The sequence below is a fragment of the Triticum aestivum genome, chromosome 6A (genome assembly GCF_018294505.1).
Source record: "Triticum aestivum cultivar Chinese Spring chromosome 6A, IWGSC CS RefSeq v2.1, whole genome shotgun sequence".
NCBI classification, from domain to species: domain Eukaryota; kingdom Viridiplantae; phylum Streptophyta; class Magnoliopsida; order Poales; family Poaceae; genus Triticum; species Triticum aestivum.
The window spans coordinates 123,697,087-123,703,898 of record NC_057809.1 but is presented as its reverse complement, the minus strand read 5'-3'; positions in this window follow the sequence as shown (position 1 = coordinate 123,703,898).

Sequence of the window (6,812 nt, the reverse complement as noted above, 5' to 3'; positions counted from 1 at the left end):
CCTCCTAACAATTCACAACCTGCCCGACTATTGGGCTGGGGGGCAGCCCCCTCCTATTCCTCGGCGGCAGACAGCCGCCCCGTGAGACGATGTGAACGGCGAGGGAGACAATGGCGGGGAAGCGTCATTGGGCCAACTGCTTTTCTCCTCTTGCAGTTGGGTTCGGTCGACGAAGACTTCACCGGCTCGCTCTGGCAGGACACCCTCACAAATGGCACCCTGTAGATGCTCGATCCTTCAATCTCTGGTGGATGCTCCATCTGGGATCGATACTCCCACCACCGCTCCCTCACGATCGGATTCGGTGAATCTGTTTGCTCCATGGCCCAGAGGAGCAGCTCTATGTACTCCTGCGCGACTCCCTCCGGGAGTATCGCCGCCTTTTCGCTCTGTTGCAGATATTTGGCCATGGATGTCGCCGTCGCCGCTAGTTGGTCCTTGTTGTCAAACCAAGACTGTATCTCCAACATCCTAGCTAGCTTCACAGGGTCGCCGTCTGCGATCCTCACGTATCGATTGTACTCCTCCATCGATCTACTTCTCCACAGCACCTTCACTCGCCGGTGGTGGTTTTTGAATGGAAGAGGAGAGGAGCAGCGCTGGTTTTGGATTAGAACGGGAGACGAGCGACGCTGGTTTTGGACTAGAACAGGAGAGGAGGGGCGGTGGTTTTGAAATGGAAGAGGAGAGGAGCGGTGCTGCATTTAGATTGGAACAGGAGACGAGCGGCGATGGTTTAAGAGGAGAAGAGCGGAAGAGCGACGCTGGTCTTGGAAGTATTTTTTTTGTTGTTTCGTGTATTTTGGGTCAAAGTTTGACCACGTACTATATTTGACAAGCAAAATGTGAATGCATGTCACCAAATTGATTTTGATTTTGATCCAGTCAGAGCGCGCCGTCCCTCTCGTCCAATCCTAAATCGCTGCCGCACGCTCCTCTCCCTCTTCTCCATTGCAAAACCACCTCCTCTCCTCTCCATCATCTCCATTCCAAAACCACCGTCTCGCCTCTCCCTCTTCTCTATTTCTAGACGCTTTGCTCCATGGCGCGGGCGCAATCCATGGATACAAAATTAGTATATACTGTATACTATTTAAAAGTCGAGGGCGGGGCTTTTCCTGCGCAGTAGGCGGCGGGGCAGTTCCGCCTAGTCGGTTCAACAGAGACGCGAGAAGACGAGGGAGTAGGCTACTGCAAATGTAGGGCTGTGTGATTTGATAGTGAGTTACTGTTGGACAGGTGGGGCCCCGTGATTTGACTTGCCATTATCATTTTAACTGCGGCGCTACGACCGGCGTGAGTCTCCCAGATTCCTGACCACCTCCATACAGGTGCCTCTCCCAATGCTCCACCATGTAGTAGAGGCTGGCTCTTGCATGAGAGCCCACTTCTCCACTTTTTCCTTGCCTCTCTTTCCTCCACATATGCAAAAATGCCATGTAAAGCGCACTATTGTACTTACTTTTACTTGCTCCTACAGGTGCTTAAGCTTGTCACATAAGCATAAAGTCTGATGTGGCAAGTTAATCAAGAAGAGAGAGACTAGTTTGGTGACCCAAGGAAGAAACGGTGCTAAGCGCGTGTACCTAGGTGAAAAGACAATTTTGAGTCTATAGCTAATTAAATGAAGCAAACTTAGCAACACCATTTCATTGGAAGAGGTCACTCCTTGGCAAATGCAATAAATACATGCGCTTAGCACCGTTTCTTCCTTGAGTACGAAGAAAGAGATAGAGAGGAGTAAAAAAATACACTTATAGCCAACCTTGTTGTAGTATGAGTGACTAAGTGATGACTATGTATGACAGGCCAACATCAGATAGCCTAACGCACCGTGTTAAATCTCCAAGGGCGCGACCGTGCGAGCGACGCGACGGTCGTGGTAGGCGTGACCATGATACGGGCTGCTGGCAGCCCTTGGATCTGAGATCAAACGGTCACATGCTAAGTTGCTGAAAATTTGCAGAATAACCCTCCAGGATAGGATATTCACCCATAGGTCTAGAATCACGCCATGCAACCATTCCATCTCAGATCCAAGGGCTCTCGGAAGCCCGTATCATGGGAGAATGGAAAGCCACTACCCTGCCGTTCGCACACTGGCAGTTCGCTCCTACTCGTCCCCGCACATCCTTCAATACTATGGCGGTTCGCTCCTAGTTGTCCCGTCCATTCACATTACGGCAGTTCCACTAATCCTAACCCTCCTCCCAAATCCATGGCGTCCCAAATCTCCACGATTGGTGGTGAGTACAAGGTTAGAACCATCGTCGGCGATGAGTTCGACGTCATCTACACCCATTCTTCCGCGATGGTGAAAGGATGCCTTTCTCGCTTCAGACGCATGTTCGAAGACTCAGATGATGAGTGGGTCGCTGGGCTAGATGTTGAGTACACCACAGTCTTGGGACGAGAGAAGGATCTAAAGGACGAAGAGAGGAAGAAGCCCGCCGTGATCCAGGTTTGTGTGCATGACTTATGCTTGGTCTACCACATATGCCATGCCGACGTTGAGTGCCAGGATTTTAAGGACTTCCTCGAGAGCAACCTAGTCAAATTCGTTATTGTAGACTTTGGTAACAACAAAGAAGTCCTGCATCGGATAGGCCTCATTGTAGGAAACACCTTCGACCTCCAGAAGAATCGACTGGTGTCCTCTCGTCAGCCTTCAATGCTGACCCTGGCAGGAGCCATGGTTCATCCTTCGTACAGTAAACTGGAGAAACCTCATTACACGTTTCATCATCATGCATGGCAGCGGAATTTACTAGATATAGACCACATCCACTACGCTGCAATGGATGGCTACCTTTGCTTCAATATCTACAAGGGTTGGATGAAGAGCAATAGCCAAGTGTGCGGTTCAAGCAAAGAAGTATCGGCCAAGAGGAACAGGGACAAGGACGAAGTCGAGGACGTGGACGAGGACTCCGAGTAAGGTGGCAGTGTCGTTGCTCATGGTGGTTCTAATGCAGTGTCTACCGGAATAGTTGCAAAGTTTAGTTTCAGGTGTGCTTAATTTAATTTGAGGGGTGTGTTGTGCTGAGCCCCCAGCAGAACTATGTTATGTTTCTTCTCGTTACTTTAACTCTTCAGTACGTACATACTAGTATTTATTACGTTTCATCTTTTAGTTGGTATAGTACTACCACTCATTTCTTCACATTATATACGTACAATATATATGGCCAACATCATATAGCCAGCAGTTTAGTTGTCAAAGAATTTCAGGGTGCTTAGTTTTGTCAAAGAATTCCAGGATGCTTAGAGGGTGCTTGGATCCAAGGGACTTATTTTAGTCTGACTAAAAATAGTCTCTTTAAGAGGCTAAAGTTCCAAGCACCCCTGACTAAAGAGGGGCTAAAACTAGTCTTGAGACTAAAAAAATTTAGTCAGGGGTACCCCTACTAAAATGTGGATTAGTCCTCTCTCTACTCATTTAACTCCTCTCCTTTAACACAGGCGAGTTCTGGATTGGATGGTTTGGAGAATAATAAATGCTCATTAACTTGATTTTAGCCTTTTTAGTATTTGGATCCAAGCATGGGTGAGGCTAGCATGTTTTAGTCCCACTACTTTTAGTCATGGGACTAAAACATATCCAAGCACCCTCTTAGTTTTATTTGAGGGGTGGGTTGTGCTGGACACCATTATTGTGACTAGCCTTTTTAATAGTACTATATGCATAATTTGGCGACGAGCGCTCTCTATATGTACCACCTTTTTTTAATTTCAATTTTTGCTCCATGGCGCAATCCATTGATACTACTGATGTATAAAAGTATACATTTTTTAAAAGGCTAGAAGGCGGGGCAGCCTAGCTTGGTCGGTTTCACGAGAGGCGGGGGCCTTTGTGATTTGACGGCTCATTACTGCTGGAAGGCGGGCCTTGTGATTTGACTGCTCGTATAAATGCACCGATGAGCTGATCAAGGAGGAGCAAAGAACCATGCAGTATACTCAAGTTTTCCACTGGAGTAGTACTGCGACGGAGGAGCACGAAACACGGTAGCCCAGTGCCATATGGCGATAAAAATGATCTAATTTGCTAGTCATCTCATTTTTAGCATTGTTCTATTCATTCCCTCAAAAAATTGTTCTATTCATGCCTCGCAGAGAACGTGACACGTGCGGCGAAACACCCGAAACAAAAGATGAAAAACATGAGCAAAAGAAGAAGGAAGATTATCACCCCAAATGATCTAATTCGCCGCGGAGTCGTAACTGCTTCTTCATCGCCTCCACGACCTCCATCTCCTTGCGCGTCTCCTCCGCCATCTTCATCATTGTGTCCATGACGCAGCATTTCTCTACGCGAGCCTTCATCATCTGTTCCACGGCCATATTACGTACCTTGACAGCAGCCGGGTGCTCGATGCGGAGCTTCACCAACTCTTCCTTCTGTTCCATGGCGAGGGCCTACAGCATCTTCATCGAGGAATTACTATTCTCATGCAGCTTCTTCCAGCCGGCATTCTTCTCCTTCAACAGGTCGATCTCGTGGCAGAGCTTCGCATTGTCCTCCCAAAGTCGCAAGATTTTGCCGGTCGCCTTCTTCTCCGAGGCAATGCTCTTCTTCAGCAGCATCACCAAGCCGGCGGTCAACTCCCCCTGCTGATTGAGCTTAGCGGGCATGTCATCGAGGCTCTCCTTCAGCAACTCCATCAAGCCTTGGATGAACTCCTTCTGCTTATTGAGCTGATCGGGCATGCCGTCGAGGGATAACGCCTCCAGCTCCGCCGACTCGGCATGTTCGCCTCCGCGGCTAGGGCGCTCTTGGGAGCCATCGCCTGCCCGTGAGAGATCTTTCGAGGTCTCTGCGTGGCGGCGAGCCCTCTCTTTTTTTCCGCAGCCTTGGTTGCCGCTCCCTTGTTACGAGTAGTTCTCAACCTAGAGCTCTGTTCATCAGCCATGGCAACGACGAACGAAGAAGAAGCACTTATGAGGAGGAAAGGTAGAGTGATTTTCGGTTAGGTAGTTCCCCTTTTTATAACCTAAGTACTAGCACTAGTACTAATACCTGCATAGTGGGAACACGTTCAGGTTTGGTACGTACTACTAGTAGGTGTGAGCAGTCTTTCGAATGTGATGGGAACAAGGTAAAGATTAATTGATGGTTTTGGTTTCGAGGCCCAAAACGGCTCCCGATGAGTTTAGCGGAACATAAATTTCAAGTACTACTACACTACTCAAATGCGTAAATATTATGTTACTGTCAAAAATTGGCACAAAATACGAAGGAGACCGATGGAAGTACTACTAGCAACCCACGATTTAACTACTCGCATGCGCGCAGTGGAGTAATAATGTCTTTCTTCCACCCTCACGTCCACTCAATTTGCATGCGCTGTATTAATTGACCATCAATGAAGTGAACAACTTTACACGCGTCAAATTATCACATGGGGTGGATCTTGGTACAAAATTGCATCCGCCCGTGTACCCATGTGTGCATGCGAGGAATGAGTGCGTGCATGGCGTGCGTGCACATCTTTGCTTCGTGCATGTACCGCCAGTATGGCTCAGGGAGGACGAGTACATTCTTCTGGAACCAGCAGCACGTCACTGTGATCAATCCATGCAAGGAGGTCGCGACAACACCTACACATGTGCCACGTGGCTTCATGAACTATAAGAGAGACACTGTGTAGCGTGCCATTGGTATTCTAATTTACGTGTTTTGCACAGACTCGAAGTACTAGTAAGGTACACGCGCATTGCACGCATCAGATTTTGCAACCAAATTATGAATAAATACCACACTATAGCATGTAAGCTCTGAGTCATATATGCCTGATGTAGCCCTTCGTTTAATTCTTATAGTTCATCTCATTCAAAATGAATTAGTTTTTATAAAAAAGCTAAGAACGTGGGAATAGGAAAAACATGGGATTGTAGTGGAATGTCGTCTTGAATCCTACAGGATTGTACGAGTGTTTGATTGTGCATAGAAAAAATGCGGAATTCTTTCAAAGAGGTTTGAGTGGATGGGATGTTTCCTATGAAATCTAGTGCAAATGAATCATATGGAAAAATTCCTATGGTTTACAATCCTACGAATCAAACAACCAAGATAGGAAAAATTCCTAATGATTAGAATCCTCCAAAATTCCTTTGAGAATCCTTTGAATCAAAGAAGCCCTTAATCTATTTTATGATTCATGGAATTGTGCGTTGTAAAGCATAAAGTAAAAAACAAATAATGGCAATTCAACTAGAAAAAAGTTTGGGCAGTTATGATACGGAAGATTCTAAAACAAAAGAGAACCACTGTTGTTTTGAGGTTTGTGCATTATGCTTAAGTTCAACCATGGAGTCTGCTAGATTGTACATGTGGCAAAATCCGGTGGGGGGCTAGAAGATGGTGTGAGTGGCCGAGTGGAGGGAGACTATGAAGGAATGCACAAGTGCAAGATCTATATTTAGAGAGAGAGGGCGAACACGTGCGCTGATGCGCGCAGTGGCGGAGCCATGAAAAATAAATGAGCTAGGGGGCGAAGTATTGCTAATCCTTTACGAGGAGGGTCAATTCATGAACTTAAACCATTTTTAGCAGCAATTGTCTAATGATCACATTCATATTAGCCTTGATATATAGTGATGTTAGGGGGGAGGGGGCAGGGCCCTTACTGCCCCCTGTCTTCGCCATTGTGCACGCGTCTGAGAGATGAAGCAGAAGGCATGGATGATGAGAGGGGGACGTTGGATACATAATTAATGTGGGTGTATTAGCTATATATGTTAATCCTATATATAGAGGTATAGATTGATCGATGTGGACGTGGGAAAGAGGGTGAGACCTCACTGGATAT